The sequence below is a fragment of the Papio anubis genome, chromosome 1 (genome assembly GCF_008728515.1).
Source record: "Papio anubis isolate 15944 chromosome 1, Panubis1.0, whole genome shotgun sequence".
Classification (NCBI taxonomy): domain Eukaryota; kingdom Metazoa; phylum Chordata; class Mammalia; order Primates; family Cercopithecidae; genus Papio; species Papio anubis.
The window spans coordinates 206062336-206080784 of NC_044976.1; the positions used below are offsets into that span (position 1 = coordinate 206062336).

An 18449-nucleotide genomic window follows, 5' to 3' on the forward strand; every position below is an offset into this window, starting at 1 on the left:
CCATCTCAATCTATACACAAGAATGGAATCCAGAGTACCGAAATAAATTATGGTTTTGAACAGGATGGAATAACAGAGACCATATTTATTCTCCCACTGAAAGTAACCAAAAAATGGATGCAATATATGAAACAACAGTTTTTAAGACTCTATCATCAGGTAACAAAGTTACTAGTGAGCCCAGAGAGATATGAAATAAATGAGGTGAGCCTAGGAGTGCCCTAGTTTACTGCCTTGGGAGAGTTTCCAGACAGCCCAAGGAGGAAACCCAGGCAGAGCACAGTAAACCCTCTGAGCTGAAGAATATTCAGCCGAGTAGTAGTCAGGTCTTCCTTGTGGGAACACTACCAAAAGCTGAGGAAAGAACCATCTGGAAGGATTAGAGGAAGCAATAACTACATTCACAGAGCTGGAAATGGAGCCTGTTCCTACCAGATTGAAAATCTCATGATTCACAGTGTTGTGCGAAGTATACTGAAGGGTCTCACAAGTGAGAAATAATTGGCCCTAGACTGAGCACTGCTCTGGACCCACCTAACATATCTCAAAAGAAAGACCCGAAAGATATAACCATTTCCAAGAGACCTAGCCACATTCCAGAACAATGATCAAGAATATCTGTAGGATATACAGAAATATCCAACACCCAACAAGGTAAATTCCACAGCGTCTGGGATCCAATAAAAAATTACAAAGCATGCACAAACCTAAGAAAATACTACCATGATGAGGAGAAACACCCATTGAAACTAACCCAGAACTGACACAGGTGTTAGGATTAGCCAACAAAGACAATAAACAATTAGTATAACCATATTCCATATGTTCAGAAAGTTAAATAGAGACATGGAAGATTTTTTTTAAAGACCTACATTGAACTACTATAGAAGAAAACTATAATCTATGAGATGAAAAATACACTGGATGAGAAGAATGGCAAAATAGATATTACAGAGGAAAATATTAGTGAAGTTGAAAGCATAGCAATAGAAACTATCCAAAATGAAACATACAAACACACAGAGAAAAGAGAATTTTTTTGAAATAAACTAAGCAACAATAAATTATGGGACAACTTCAATGGACTAATCTATGTGTAATTGGAGTGCCCAAAGAAGGTGGGAGGACAAAACATAATTTAAGGAGAAAATGATTGGCCATTTTCCAGACTTGAAAAAAAATGACCAATTCATATATCCAAGAAACTCAGTAAACACCCACACAAGAAACAGGAAAAAAAAAACTACCTCAAAGCTCATTATACTCAAAATGCTAAAGAAGTTACATAAAAACTTAAATAGTAGAAAAAGAAGAAATAATAGAATTGCATATTTATCAATTTTAAGGAGACTATGAGAGATGACTTCCTAGAAGTTTCAGAAAAAAAAGTATTGAGGAAAAGATCAGCAGATGTAACTACATATACACTAAAAATTCAAGTATGTTCTACTTTTTAAAATAATGCATAAACAAACAAATTGAAGAGACAAGCAATAGAATAGAAAACAATAAATGTAGAAGATAAAAGGATTATATTACATATGCATATTTCTGTGTATAGAATACATATCCCATAATAATAATTAGAAAAACACTAAGATTTTAATAAACTGCCGAAACAATAACCAAAAGATTCATACACAACAGATCTAACTATTAAATTTACGGGATGTTCAACTCCATTAGAAAGAATAATGTAAAGAATAATTTGTAGATTAGAGTAATGCACTTTATACCAAAGAAATTAGAACATTTTTAAAGCAATAATTTTATAAAATAATGTCATTTATTATTTCATAATGATTATTTAAGATTTAGTAATATTATTTAATGTAATATTTATTCCTGGAAAAGACATATTTTAATTCATATTTTCATGCATTACCAATGATAGTATAAAGTGGTATCACCCTTTCAGAAGCCATTTGGAACTATGCATCAGGAACTCAACATATGTTCATACCCATTAATGTACTGATTCCATTTCTGGAAATTTTTATTTTTTTTCTGAGACAGAGTCTCACTCTGTCACCCAGGCTAGAGTGCAGTGGCACAATCTAGGCTTACTGCAACCTCTGCCTCCTGGGTTCAAGCAATTCTCCTTGCCTCAGCCTCCCAAGTAGCTGGGATTACAAGTGCCCTCCACCACATCCAGCTAATTTTTGTATTTTTAGTAGAGACAGCGTTTCGTCGTGTTGGCCAGGCTGGGCTCGACCTCCTGACCTCAAGTGATCCACCTGCCTCAGCCTCCCAAAGCGCTGGGATTACAGGCGTGAGCCACCATGCCTGGCCTCATTTCTGGAAGTCTTCAACAATCCAGCATTCCATAGCCATAAACAGACTGTATGGGATGGTGAATTTTAAAAATATATGGTTATATGCAGCTAAGTATAAATACAATTACTGTAAGTATATATATTTAAACATAAACTTACAAAAACAATAGTTTGACAGTTTTAAACAAAAATAATCAAGGATTCTTTTTCTAATTTATCTATTGGTGCTAATGATTTTTTACATGATGTCATTTTCCCTTTTAAATCAGCCTCTAATATTTAAGCCTTGATATATATAGTTTAAATTTTTTTCCCATAAATGACTACACATAAATAACTTGTTAGAGACTATATATTAACAATTATTTAAATACCAATGCACATTTTGGGTTATGCTATTTTAAAGACTTTTTTTAGACTGAGATCAAAGAGCTTACTTTGAAGAAGACATTCAGTTCTAAGAGTCAGGTTTCTGTAACAGAAGGCATAATGGAATGAATTTACTCCTTTAAATATACTTATAAAGACATCTGGAAGTTTTTTATTATGTATCTCAAAGGACCTGTCTGTAAAAGTCCTTGTACATGTAAAAATTTTGAGTTACAAGTGAATCTCAAACTTTAAAGAATTTAAGGTCTTTGTTAGAGGGTAATGTATTTATATCTAACGCCATTATTATTTTGTACTCTCAGAAAGTTAAATGGGGGGATATATCCCATCCAGAAACTCCAACATGGGACAGGTCAAAATTATTTGAACATTTTGAAGGTTGGAAGGATGATAGTATACCTTTAAGAAACTCCTTTGATGAGTACTAGCAAAGTGAGTCCTATCACACTTCACACATATCATTAGTTTTCTGTTTCCATTGAATGTGTTCTCAAATGTTTCAAAAGGTCTCAGAATCTTTAGGGAACCGTGGTTATTGTACAAGCAGCATATCAAAGAAGACTATAAAAATAACGGTAAGATACCGCTCATGCCTCGTTCTTCCAATAATAAGGAGTTTGGGATCACTGTGCCCATTGACATTTTTCCCAGAGACATGATTTGTTAGTAGTTTGCATAATTTGTAAGTGTAGCTTATTTGACAAAACAGTACGTTGTAGTAATTTGTGCCAAGATCACCAATGAAATGAGTCTTCAAGTAATTTCAGATTCATCACTATGTCATTCAAGGCAAGTCAATTCAATGAACCTTAACTACCCCTCTACAATATGTCTGGCACTTTGATAAACGATAGAAAGATGGCCAACATAAAGGGCCCGTGGTTAGCCAGAAAGAAGCCTTAGGAGAGTCTGGTACAGAAAGGAAGCAGGTCAGATAAACCAGGCCAACCATCAGGGTTATAGAGATCGAGGGCATGGAGGGGTCAATCTTCCCTGGGGAGTTCATCTTTCCAGGGAAGATGACATTTGAACTGCGTCTTGAAAGGTTGACTAGAAACAAGCCAGGGGATGATACTCCAGGGGACAAATCATTCTGGGCAGTGGGTTGGCATGTAAAAGGCACAGAAACATGAAGCAGAGCATTCGAGGAACTACCAGACTGATTGCAATAGTCCATGGGGTGTGCTAGAAGGAAAAACCAAGGAATCAGTTGGAGCAAGAGATGGAGGTCAGAAATGGAAGACATTCTAAATTGCAGGTGGTTGATTCTGGCCAAGGAGTGGAGGTTACATTGGAGCGGTGAAGGCTGATGACAGACAGACCGATAACGTGGTGATTGCAATAGTTCAGTACTGGTGTTATGTTAACATTTTAGTAAGTTTCCCTACAGATATCATTTTAAAATGATTTCTTCCATTTTATAGTATAATTGATTGAAATTAAAAGTGTTCAGGGTTTTTAAACTGCACAAGAATTTTATGAAATAAAAAGAGCTATCAGAAAGGAAGGCATTGCACAAAAACTAATAGTAACTAAGAAAGCCTTTGCAGAGCTTAGGGGTAGCTCACTAGTCCTTAAATCTAAGCCAAACTGCCACTCAAAAGACACTGTAACACTAAATGGAAGAATTGCGTGCTCAAGTCAGAAGGGCACATCAATCAAACTAACTTTCTCCTGGTAGATTTTCCATTGCTCTGTCATAATCTTTTTTTCCCCCCTTAGGGCTAACTGAAAATTAGATTAGCGTTAGTGCAATATCTACATGTCCAAAATGTAGACAGAAAGAAGACATCAGCTGAGATGGTTTCATCAGCACAATTATTATCATTCCTTATTGAGTCCCTGCCAAATGCTGGATTTTGCAAAGCCAGAACTTTTTAGATGAAATACTAAGCTTCTGTCCTTGCTTTAGAATAAGCAGTGTTAAAGAATTAAATATTTTTAGACTTTGGGTTTTGTGTGTGTGTTTTCTCTCTTTTAGCTAAACTTGCTGAAGATAGCAACATTTGTCTTCCTTCACTTCAGAGAAGATTGACAGGTGACTCTGTCTACGTCTCTTCTACCTGGATGCCTTCTACCCTGCCTCCTCTGGAACTGTCAGTAGAAACTCTCTGGTCTGGGCATTGTAGCTTCCCAGACAGATCAGGAAGGGCCCAGAAGAGTCCACTGTGACACCAGACATTTATGTCTTTAGGTAAAGCAATTATGTTTTCCACAGTTCTGCAGCATTTTGAAGTGAAAACATCCTTAAAGACCATGAAATAACTTGTTCCAATCACTCAGATGGTTAGTGACAAAGATTGGACTAGCCCCCAGGTTTCGAATCCCAGTCTAGTGCTTTTTCTACCAAACCAAGATCTGAAGAGACCTTTACCTGAACCTCTGGCTTTCTGTCGATCTAGCCAGATTTTGTATTTCTTAATAAAGTAAATAAAATAGATAATTTACTGCTTTTATCAAGACAAATGAATTTCTGAACCTCTAAACCAACAGTGTATTCCTCTTTTGATTTTTCCTCTATATTCTTTGATTATTCCCAAAGAAATATTCACTTGTGGTTACTAGAATGACCAATTCTGACCACTTCCCTAACCATTAACCCACAAACACAGGATTAAAATCACAGGCTGGGGCTGGGCGTGGTGGCTTATACCTGTGACCCTGGCACTTTGGGAGGCCGAGGCGGGCAAATCACTTGAGGTCAGGAGTTCAAGACCAGCCTGGCCAACGTGGCCAAACCCTGTCTCTACTAAAAAATACAAAACTTAGCCAGGTGTGGTGGCAGGCACCTGTAATCCCAGCTACTCAGGAGGCTGAGGCAGGAGAATCATTTGAACCCAGGAGGTGGAGGTTTCAAGTGAGCCGAGATCATTGCACTCCAGCCTGGGAGACAGAGCAAGGCTCTATCTCAAAAACAAAAACAAAAGAAAAAAGAAAGAAATCACACATTGGATATTATTCTCTAGCTGAACAGAAGACCCAGACTTTCCCAACAGAGCACGGATGTCTATTTGCAAACTACAGAGGAATTTGCTATCATGTTTCCTCATCTGTTCTTAGACTATCTTCTGCAGGCTTACTCAACTACAGTCGTTATTTTTAGCTGCATTTTGGTATTCATGATGGATAGCACCACTGCTCTCCATTAAATTAAATTAAATATATGAACTTTTGGTTTACCTTAAAATCTACAGCAATATTAGCTTTTCCCATATGTTTGTTTTTTAAGTTTAATTTTGCGGATCCCAAAATTCAAGCGTAGAGTTAGATTTTTCAAATCTTAGGAATGACCATAATTATGGGGTTTATTTTTTCCCAATTAATAAATGAGGGGAAACATCTGAAAGCCATTCAAAGGGAGCCTTAAAAAATAATGTGTTTAAAGACTATTTAATTATGTGGGGATATGTCACAACACCATGCTAAATAAAGAGAGACACAGAAAAATGTGTATCCAAAATTATGCTTCTTCAGCAAACGTATATATATTTTTATATAATCATACATCATAGATTAAGGTCTTGAAAGAAATAGATGTGGATATTAATGAGAACTCTGGGTGAGGAGACTGGTTTCTATTTTCTTCTCTCTACTTCCCTGTTTTCTCAAACGTTGTCAAAAAATGTTTACTTTTGAAATCAGAAAAAAGAATGTTAAAAGATGGTGTACAAACTAATATAATCTAAAATAATACTTCCCAAAGGTGTTTTTCTGGGAATGACAGTCAGCTATAGATACTCCTAAAAGAGAATGGAACAACCTCATCTTGATTTGTGTATACAGTTGCTGGTGGAGAAGGGAGCTGAAGTTTGACTTTGTAAGAGAAAAACTGGACTGCAGTAACCAGGAGCGAATGAAGGAGACCGAGGGCAAGTGGAGAGAGGAAGGAGGGGCAGGGACTGACTACTGATTTGCTTGGAAGGAGCTCAGATTTCAGATATGGAATGTACCAAGCCAGGGTGACTTCCAAGAGAGGACTTGGTCGAAAGTGGAGAAAGGGACGTGTGTTATCAAATGAAAGGGAAGTTAAAACACTCCTCTGGGCGCAGGAAAGGAACAGCATAGCTGGACGGCCTCTACTCACCCCTAACTTTCAGCCAGGGCTTGGCACAATTTTCAGCACGTCAGCCTTTCCATTTTTCAGGAAGGTAAATGCAGGAAGGTGTGGCATCTGAGAGACTGAGACTGAGACCACAATTACAGGGGAAACTGAACAAGCTGACATATACCAGTGAAGTCATTCTGGCGTCATGACCTTGGTGGAGAGCTTTGTTACTCAGCTGAGGCCAGAAGATTCTGTAATTGAAAGCACTGTCTTGGGTCTTGACACATTTCTTGTGCAAATAGTAGGTTAAAAAAGGGATACCGATCTAATCGTCATAAAATATTAGAATCACATGAGTTAAAAAACCTGCAGGAAGTAAAGAAACAGGTCCAGGCACAGTGGTTCACGCCTGTAATCCCAGCACTTTGGGAGGCTGAAGCGGGTGGATTGCTTGAGCCCACGAGTTCGAGACCAGCTGGACAACATGGCAAAACCCTGTTTCTATAAAAAATAACAAAATTCACTGGGTGTGGGGGCGGACACCTGTGTCCCATCCACTCAAGAGGCTGACATGGGAGAATCACTTGAGCCTAGGAGGTCGAGGCTGCAGTGAGCTGTAACTGTGCCACTGCGCTCCAGCCTGGGCAACAGAGTGAGACCCTGTCTCAAAAAAAAAAAAATTAGAATTATAGAAAAAAGAAAACCCCACAATGCTCTAATTTAGTTATTTGTAATTTTATTTTCTTAGGGATCAAGAAACTGAGGAGTAGGAAGTAGAAGAGTCTTGGCTAAATTTACAGAGGGAGATCAATCAGAAACATTGATACATATTATTTGATGGGTCACTGACTTTCCAAATCATCTTGTAAAATTTCTTTAGCCTCTTTCTGTGCTTCAATATTCACCACTGTAAAAGAAAATTCAAATTATACTTGCCCTCATTATCCTTAAAAATAATGTAAGCATTAAGGTGCAATGCTGAAATAATAACATAAACATACCATGACATATTCCTGCTTAGTATTCTTGGGAAAAAATCTCTTACTCACTCACCTGTGGTGAGTAACAATTTATTTTGGGTCAAGTAAAAAGCAACAAAGATTTACATATAGTAAATCCCCGGTACTACAAGGGTCACTTAATTGGCCCCTTATTTTTCCTCCTCCTCCAAGCTATAAAACTCAAAATGAATTAAATGCTCATTACCAACTCCTATAGTGGTGGAATAAAGCAAGAAGTGTGATGATAACTCCATTAGTTTTCATCCTTACTAGTACCCATTTCAAAAACTATATTGGGAAAGACAGTTGAAACTATAGACTAAAAAAAAGAAATATTAAATTACCTGTGAATTTCACCATACTTAACCAACAACTCTATCATTGGCCATCCTTACCTCCTGGTCCCTTGTGGTATAATAGTTAACTGCAGTATGAGGGTAGGGAAGTAGAGTTGATCTCTTCAAAGAAGTAGAGGCGGCCGGGCGCGGTGGCTCACGCCTGTAATCCCAGCACTTTGGGAGGCCGAGGCGGGCGGATCCCGAGGTCAGGAGATCGAGACCATCCTGGCTAACACGGTGAAACTCCGTCTCTACTAAAAATGCAAAAAATTAGCCGGGCGAGGCGGCGGGCGCCTGTAGTCCCAGCTACTCGGGAGGCTGAGGCAGGAGAATGGCGTGAACCTGGGAGGCGGAGCTTGCAGTGAGCCGAGATCGCGCCACTGCACTCCAGCCTGGGCGACTAAGCGAGACTCTGTCTCAAAAAAAAAAAAAAAAAAAAAAAAACAAGAAGTAGAGGCTAGGTTTGGGAGATTTTTTTGTTGCTGTTTATAACAATGCAAATGAAGTAGTATCATCTGCATATTCCCAGAGAATATCTGTATTAGTTTTAAAACTTCTGAAATGTATGTGTTTGCTCAAAAACATGTATTAAGAGCTTAATATGTCCAGAGGAGTTATGCTAGGGGCTAGAAACACAAAGATAAATAACATAGTCTGCAATCTCAGATAGCTCCCACTATAAAATAAAAATAAGCAAAAACTTGTTTTTTTGATACTAAAATGATACATTTCATTATATTTTTTGATAACGCTAAGTTAAAGAAGGAAATATAAAATCTTCCATTATCTTTATCACCTAGAAATAACCATTTTAAATATTTTTAGCATTATATATGCATATATTTAAAAGGAATGATATTTGAAATATCTACTATTTTGTAAACTGCTTTTTTTGCCCCAGGAACATTTTTCCATGCTAAAATTTCTGTGAATATCTACCAAATTGGTACTATAATTTATGGGTATCATAATTTATCAAATATGTTTATTTCCAAACATTTAGGCTGTGGAAAATGACCAAATACACATACACACACACACACACACACACACGCACACACACAAGGATTGTGGGATTGTGGCATCAAGTAAGACTCATTTTTAACTTCATTTTCTGTGCTTCACCTGCTCTAGGCAGCCACAGGTAAAGCCTTTGCTGTCTGTAAGTTTTGGTTGTCTCTGTGTGCCAAGGAGGAGCTTGGAGGCCAATAACATCATAGTACTCTTTTTTGAGACCATAAGGCAGAGGAACCAGGGTGGAACATGCATTGCTAAAATTTATGTATCCTCCTATGTAAGTTGACTTTGAATGCATGAGTGGGTCTGATTTCCCTGACCTCAAGATGCTAAGAAGAAACTGTGACAGATGGACTGTAAGGTGGACCCCATAACCTCTGGCTGATTTCCATGCCTTGATCAAGTCCCCTCCTCTTGAGTGTATGTGGGACCTGTGACTTGCTTCTAACCAATAGATTATGGCAAAGGTGACAGGATGTATGGGATTATATATATGGGATTCTATTACATAAGCATTTAATGTTCATCTTGCACAGAACCTTTCTTCCTTGCTGGCTTCAAGAAAACAAGCTACTGTTTGGAAGCATTCTTCAGCCTCCAGCTAGCAAGATACTGTGACCCTCAGTCCAATAGCCCACAAAGAACTGAATGCTGCTAACAACCACAAGAGCTTGGAAGCAGATCCTTTCTCAGTTGAACCTGTAGTTCTAGCTGATGCGTACTGCAGCTTTATGAGACCCTGAAGCTGACGACCCAGCTAAGCCATGCCTGGATTCCTGACCAACAGAAACTGTTAAACAATAAATACGTGTTGTGTTAAGCCATGAAACTTATGGTAATATTGTTACACAGCAGTGGACAACTAGAACAGATTTCAGTACCAGAAGTGGGGTGCTTCCACAACAAAAAACTAACAATGGAAACTGATGCTTGCACTTGTTTGCTTTGCAAACAAGCGGTGAATGGAGGCCGGAAGTATTTTGAGGAGAGCGCTAAGGAAAGTCTGCCTTGTAAGTATAAATCTAGACACACAGGATGCTGCTATTAAGGGCTCAAAGGGAAGTAAAGAGGTGATAAGTATAATATTATAAACTGGAGGAAGGGGAGATGTATGTTACAAAGTGGCAGAAAATTTTTGCCAGTAATTATGTGAAAAGCAGAGCTTTCAAGTGATGAACTTGGTTATTTAGCTGATGAGATTTTCAAGCAAAATGTTGAAGGTGTCTCCTGGCTTATTCTTGCTGCTTATAGCAAAATGTGAGAGGAGAGAGACAAACTGAGGGAAGAATGATTAAGCAAAATGGAACCAGGACTTCATGATTTTGGAGACTCTCAGTATTTCCAGATGGCAAAGATGTTAAGATAAATAAATGGCTTCTGAGGACAGTTAGGACTGTAAGGTATGAAGATAAAGCTGAGGATGTTAATGTATCATCTTTTGTTAAGACCTCAGAAAGATCAGAGGATCAGAGAAGCATTCAGTCATACAAAGGACTTTCAAGAGATTAAGCATGTGCCTCACAGAAACTTTCCATCAAAACTGAGAGCCTCTAGGCAGCTTAAGAGTGTTGTCCTTCAGCCTTCTCATCAGGGACCTAAGGTTGAGGTCTCAACAAGGTCTGTGGATGTGACCTTTGCCTGATAGAGTGAAAACCAGGAAAATTCACAGGAAACCCACTAAGTATTTGAGAAAAGAGTATTTCAGCTAGACACTGCCAGCTTTGAAGGGACAAAAGGTGCAAAATGAGAGGAGGACATCAGTCCCTCCAAATCCTACTGGCAGGAAGCAGAGCAATAAAACTCTTCAGTTGCAAACATATGCTACCTTTCATGAAAAAAGGATGACTCAGAGGGCAGAACCAATAATTTGAAGGGTGGAGCCAAGTGCTACAAAGAATTATTCTTAAGTCTTGAAATCTAAAAAGGAAACTCCCAATATTTGCTTGATTGAATTTCAGAATTTCTATGGACAAGTCACTTATTTATGTCTTCTATTTTTGCTGTTTTTGAATGGAAATGTTTATAGTTGTTATAATAGATCTACACCACCATTCTATGTTGGGTGTGGGGAGTGGGGACCAGATAACTTGCCTCTCACAGGAAACTGAACTTAATCTAATCTTCTGAGGAATGTTGATGGATATGACTAACCATATGTACTATCAAGTAGACACAGTGCTCAAGATAACCCTAAGCAGTACTGATAGAGAATTATGAAAACAGGACATCAGGCCAGGCATGGTGACTCATGCCTGTAATCCCAGCACTTTGAGAGGCTGAGGTGGGCAGATTGCTTGAGCCCAGGAGTTGAGACTAGCCTGGGCAACACAGCAAAACCCCATCTCTACCAAAATAAAAACTAAAAAACAAAAATTATCTGGGTTTGGTGATGTGTGTCTGTAGTCCCAGCTACTAGAGAGGCTGAGGTGGGAGGATTGCTTGAACCCCGGAGGCTGAGGCTGCAATGAGCCATGATCATGCCACTGCACTCCAGCCTGCATGACAGAGTGAGACTCTGTCTCCAAAAAAGAAAATAGGACATTAGAGTAAGCTTCATGTAACTACTGATGCTTGTTGAATAACTGATGAGTATTTACAAAAGTAGAGATGAGGTATAACAATGGTAGCTTTAATTCTAGATAAGTAGAGCTGAAAATTCACTAGAAATTTATAGCCACTCATGACTGCTTCATGTGTGCATTTCAGATGTTTTTTGTGGGTGCATGTGTTTTTGCTTGATAATAAATTTAGCTAATTCTGTATTTATGAACTGGCATGCTTTTGTGGATCTTGATTTCTTTTTCCCCCAACCTCTAGTTGTATAGACTCACAGATGGAGAGGAACTAGACCCAAAGAGCCTCACCTGTGCCTGGATCTTATTTAGATTATGAAATTCTGAATTCAAGCACACATTGCAATGGGATGAGACTCTTAGGAACCTTAAGAGGGGTGAATATATTTTCATGTGAGAGAGGCATGAATCACTGAGAATCAGAGGGCAGACTGTGGCAGATTGATTCTAAAAATGACCTCCATAATCCCTGCCTCCTGGATTTAATCCCTTCCCTTGAGTGTAGGTGGGACCTGTGACTTGATTCTAATCCACAGAATACAGCCAGGGTGACAGAATATGTGTGATCACGTGTACATGATTACATTACATATGATTGTAACTTCAATCTTTCCAGGAGACTCTACTTTGCTGGCTTTGAGAAAACAAATGATTCTTGAAAAGATTAATATGGCAAGGAATTAAGGAACTCCTTCAGCTAATACCCAGCAAGAAACAGAGGCCTTTAGTCCAACAGTCCACAAAGAAACAAATGCTGCTAACAACCACATGAGCTTGGAAGCAGATCCTTCCCCAGTCGAGTCTCAGAAGAGCCTGCAGCCCAGATGACATCTTGATCACAATTTTGTGAGGCCCTAAAACAGAGGACTCAGTCTAGTTGTGACTGGAATCCTGAACCTCAGAAACTGTGAAATAGTAAGTTTTTGTTGTTTCAAGCCCGCAAGTTTGTGATAATATTGTTACACAGCAAAAGAAAACTAATATACAGCTTAACAATGCCTTGAGTGTTTACTGATCCTGTGACAAGGAAAGTAAGAAGAAACAGAACAGAAAGACTTTGTCCATGATTCTTACTGGAATTGTTAACTTGCCTGCTTCTACACTGCCAACCATAGGAGTAGAGACAGCTTTCGCTTTCATTACATGAAAAGTATTACCAACTTGGGTAATTCAATATAAGACCAGAGCCTTCAGGGAGCCAGCCAAAAAGAAGGATATAAGTCAAAACTAACAGAACATTTATCAAGCAGGATAGAGTGGCTGAAAAAGATATACAACATCTTGAATTTTAAAAAATAGTAAAAGTGAGCTAGGCTCATGCCTGAAATCAGCTACTTGGGGGCTGAGGGGGGAGGATCACTAGAGGCCAGGAGTTAAAGACCAGCGTGGACAACATAGAAAGATGCAGTCTCTGCAAAAATTTTTAAAAATTAGCCAGACATGGTGGAGCATGCCTGTGGTTCTAGCTACTCAGGAGGCTAAGGCAGGAGGATCCCTGAAGCCCAAGAGTTCGAGGCTGCAATGAGCTATAATCACACTACTGCACTCCAGCCTGGGTGAGTGAGTGAACCCTAACTCTAAAAATAATAATCAAAGAAGCCTCACTTTTAGTAATGGTGTAATAATTTGATCAAACTTACTGTCTTGCAGATTAAAATTATAAAATCTTCACAAAATATAAAAAACTTAAAGTACTAAAGAATGACCCAAAGCAAGCAAACAGCAGTGAGAGGTGACCCTTGCACCAGTAAAGATCTTTTAATGTGATCTCAGCTTTTTTTCTCATTTATCAATTCACTCCAAGAAGCCAACTAGTCTCTGCTAAACCTCTAGGACTGGAGTTTGTTCAATGCCTCTCATGTCCTGGCCTTTCCTTGAATCTTCTTTTCCTTATGGACCTAGGATCTCCATGTTCCTGCTTCATTGGCCAAATCCCTGGCCCTAGTAATATGACCCTTGCCCCAACTGTCCAACTGTGGTTGTTTTTTTCTGTTTGTTTGTTTTTTTTTAACTTAATGGTAATTTTATTTTTCTAACAGCTTTATTGAGATACAATTCACATATGAAAATCATACATATTTGAGATATACAGCTTGATGTTTTGATATTGTACCATGTTATTCTTAACAACTCAAATGACAGTCATCTTTTTCTACACATACGGCAATTTGGCCTCTAAGTACCACTATCTCAAATTAGTACAGTTGACATATATATCTGACAAATGACTGATATGCAGAGTATATAAGGAACTGTTTCAAATCAAAAAGATAGACATTCATTAGAAAAAAATGGGCAAAAGACTTGAACAAGCACTTTTAAAAAGACAATATCTGAATGTGTGTAATAAACATGTAAGTATGTTCTCTGCATCGTATTGAAGGTTAATGACCTACAAGACCTTACCTCTTTTATACTTCTTTGACCTCTTTCCCTATTGTTCTCTGCTCTTCTTACAACAGCTATAACTATAACTCCATCTACATCTCTGGATGCTTGCTGATTTTCTTTTTCTTTCTTTCTTTCCTTTTTTTTTTTTTGGAGATGGAGTCTCACTCTGTTGCCTAGGCTAGAGTGCAGTAGCACAGTCTCGGTTCACTGCAACCTCTGCCTCCCAGATTATTCAAGTGATTCTCATACCTCAGCCACCTGAGTAGCTGAGACTACAGGTGTGTGCCACCTTACTCAGCAAATTTTTTCATATTTTTAGTAGAGACGGGGTTTCACCATGTTGGCCAGGCTGGTCTCAAACTCCTGACCTCAAGTGATCCACCTGCCTCGGCCTCTCAAAGTTCTGGGATTACAGGCGTGAGCCACGGTGCCTGCTCCTGCTTGCTGTTTTTCTGAACACTAGACATGTTTTCACCTCAGGGCCTTTGAATTCACTGTTCCTTCTGCCTTTGATGCTCTTCCCCGAGATAACGTAATAATTATCTCCTTTTTTCAAGTCTTTGCTCAAATATCACCTTTTTGGTGAACTCTTACCTGGAAGTCCCTCTAAAACTACTAACAACCCATTACCACCATCCTGACACTCCTATATCCCTTCCCTTAGCACTCATTACCTAACATGCTAACTGTGTTATTTATTTAGCTTGTTTACTGTCTGTTTCTCCATCTAAAATATGAGTGCCATGTGTGCATAGATTGGTGTCTGGTTTTTTTCCTTTTTGTTACTTCTGCAATATTTAGAACAGTCACTGACACATATCAGGCACTCAATAATTATTTGCTGAATTTCTCAATGTCTTGATTTGGCATAAGGATTTCATTTTCCCATGGTATATTTTCTTCCGTGGATTGATGGGCTAGTACTAATTTGCAGGGGTGTCTTGGTGATTCACAATCATGGTTTGAATGTCCCAGTTCCCTTTGGCTACAGGAGGTACTTGATCCTAGGTGACTAAGGCAGAAAGAAATAGAATATATAGGACTCCCCTGGTGTACAAAGTCATGGGTTCCAAAGGTTCACTTATAAGTCAATTTTTTGCACATCCTGAACTTATTTTCAGAACACGGTTGGGCACAGCTAGTTAACTGCAGGGAAGCCTGAGAAGACTGGAAGGTGCCAGAACCTGGAACCAGATCTGCCCACTGGGACAAGACTGGCCCTGGAAGGACAGGAGCAGGTGCACTGGATTCTGAGGGCGTTCAGTGCAGCCAGCAGGGGACATTGTCCTGAAGGCAAGATTACAGGCAGCAGTCAGCATTAGAGAGGGCCCAGAGGAAATGGGGTGACCCTGCTGGGAAGCAGAGTCTAGCAACTGGCAATCTAGGAGTAGTGATAGGCTGTTTACCAAAAACATCATTAAGATAGTGCAATAGTAAGTTGCAAAACAGAGAAAATATTTGTAATTCATATGTATCTGACGAATGACTCATATGCAGAATATTTAAGGAACTGCTTCAAATCAAAAAGAAAAAATAGACATTTAATAGGAAAAAACTAACAAAAGACTTGAACAAGCACTTTTAAAGAGACAATATCTGAATGTGTCTAATAAACACAGAAGTATGTTCTCCACATGTGTAACCAGTCAAATGAAGCCACAGTGAGATTTCACTACACACCCACCAGAATGTCTAATATTAAAAAGACAGGCAATACCAAATGTTGGTAAAGATGTGGAACAATTGAAATTTTGTATACTGCTGGTGGAAGTACAAATTGGTACAAATATTTTGTAAAATTATTGTTTTATCATTACTGAAACTCTCAAGTACACTATAATGAACAGAAATGGGTGCGTACGAACACCAAAAGGCATGTTCAAGGATGTTCATAGCAGCATATTTTGTAACAGCATAATCTGCTTCCGACGCAGATGTTTATCAACAGAAGAATAAACATATACATCGTGAAACTGTCATACAGTGGAATATTATTCCGCAATGAGAACGAACAAACCATTGCAATGCGCAGCAATGTGACGGACTCTTACAAGCCTAATATCAAGCAATAGACGTCAAGTAAAGGAATACAAATAGCACGATTCTATCTATATAAAGTTCAAACCCAGTAAGAATTAATCTATAACAAAGGAAATAATTTGTGCAGCAGAGATAGGTAGTTCCTGGGAGGAGGCATGAGGGTTTCTGGGGTCATGGTAATGTTCTGTTTCTTGATTTGGGCAGTAAATACACAGGCATGTTCATTCTGTGAAAACCATCAGGCTATAAACTATACTTTTCTGTATGTATGGTGTACTATAGTAGAATATGCATTTAATTTTTTAAAAAAGGAAGGAAGTCATGGAATCAGCAGTAGGAAGCATCTTGGCATGTAGCACGACCCAAAATCCAAGCAGGGGTCAGGAGTTAGAAGCTGCTTCAGGTAAGGGAGGCTGACAAGAGTTAGGCAGTGCCACAGCCCAGGAAGAGTTTGGGAGTTACACAGACAAGTTTTAGCCCAGACCATCTGAGCTGATCAGACTCAGTCTGCCACTTACTACCATGAGCCACCTAACCAACCTCTCTGGATCTCAGTTTTCTCATTTGCAAAATGAAGATAATATGAAACTCTCCAGGTTTGCTTGGTACAGAGAACAAGTTTAACAACTATTTGCTATTAATAATAATAGTCATTTTACCTCAGCAGGTGCAAGAAGGAGATTTAGTTATTGTAGCTGCAGTATAGAGTTCAAGCTTTGGGTCCTAGGAACGATGTAGAAACCCACTAATGTGAACCAGGGGTCAAAGTCAGAGCTGAACATATATTAAAAGGCACTCAAGTGAGTTCCTGAGTCCTGGGCTAGAAATGCTCAAAATTCTGTAGAAATGCTCAAAAATCTGCATCACGCGAGAAGAGATGCGGAGAGTGGGCTGGACCCAACAGAGTAGTTTGTCCCACAAATATGACTGCCGACAATTTCTCCGATCCGTGCATATTCCAGGAGATGGAGTCTAGTTTTCTTCTCCTTGTATCAATGTTGGCCCTGGATGGTGCTTTGAACAATAGAGTCAAAACAGCAATGATGCTACTTATACCTGGCAGTTTTTGCTTTGCTTCCTCGGAACCTGGTGGCCATACTGTAAGGAAGTCCAGGCTATTCTGTTGGAAAGAGAGGCCACGTGGAGAGGACATGGAGGATGTAATACTACATGGAGAGAGAGGCCATGCGGAGGAGAACCAAGGCGTCCCTGCTGAAGATTGAACCAAGGCCCCAGATGTATGAGAGAGACCTTCCTTCCAGAAAAGCCCAGGTACCTGCTGAATTCAGCCACAAGGGTGAGCCTTGGCCAACAACTTGTAGAGCAGAAGAGTTGCCCACAATCCCACAGAACTGTGAGAAATAATAAGCGACTTTTGTTTAAAGTTCTGGATTGGTTTGTTATGCATCGATAGATAACTGATACCTGCTTTGGGAGACTGAGGCAGGAAGAATCACTTGAGCCCAGGAGTTCAAGATCAGACTGGGGAACAACAATAAATAAATTAGCGGCTAGGGCAATCAGGCAAGAGAAAGAAATAAAGGGTATTCAGTTAGGAAAAGAAGAAGTCAAATTGTCCCTGTTTGCAGATGACATGACTGTATATTTAGAAAACCTCATCATCTCAGCCCAAAATCTCCTTAAGCTGATAAACCCAGCAGCAAAGTCTCAGGATACAAATTAATGCAAAAATCTGAACATTCTTATACACAATGTGAACAAACAGAGGGCTTAAAACCAACCATGAATGAACTTCCATTCACAATTCTTCAAAAGAATATAAAACACCTAGAGATCCAACTTACAAGGGGATGTAAAGGACCTCTCCAAAGGAGAACTTCTGACACTGCTCAGTGAAATAAAAGGACACAAACAAATGGAAGAGTATACCATGCTCATGGATAGGAAGGATCAATATTGTGAAAATGGCCATACTGCCCAAGGGCAATTTACAGATTCAGTACCCATCCCATCAAACTGTGACTCTTCACAGAATTGGAAAAAGAAGCTTCTTTAAAGTTCTTATGGAACAGACCAAAAGAGAGCCGCATTGCCAAGACAATGCTAAATCAAAGAACAAAGCTGGAGGCATCATGCTACCTGACAAACTATACTACAAGGCTACAGTAATCAAAACAGCATGGTACTGGTACTAAAACAGAATGCAAACCAATGGAACAGAACAGAGCCATCAGAAATAATACTACACAGATCCTACGTATGGAATACTTTGACAAACCTGAGAGGGAACAAAAGTAGGGAAAGTATTCCCTATTTATTACATGGTGCTTGGGAAAATTAGGCTAGCCATAAGTAGAAAACTGAAACTGGATGCTGTTTTACTCTTATCACGAAAATTAATTCAAGATGGATTAGAG

The 18449-nt window shown here is 39.0% G+C and overlaps 1 long non-coding RNA gene across 1 annotated transcript; it reads left to right on the plus strand.

Moving 5' to 3' along the window:
- Window positions 1–2231: 2231 nt before the first annotated feature.
- Window positions 2232–5088, plus strand: LOC108584587. The gene is made up of 2 exons (XR_001899830.2): window positions 2232–2405; window positions 4648–5088. It is a non-coding gene; the product is annotated as an uncharacterized LOC108584587 (long non-coding RNA).
- The last annotated feature ends 13361 nt before the right edge of the window (window positions 5089–18449 follow it).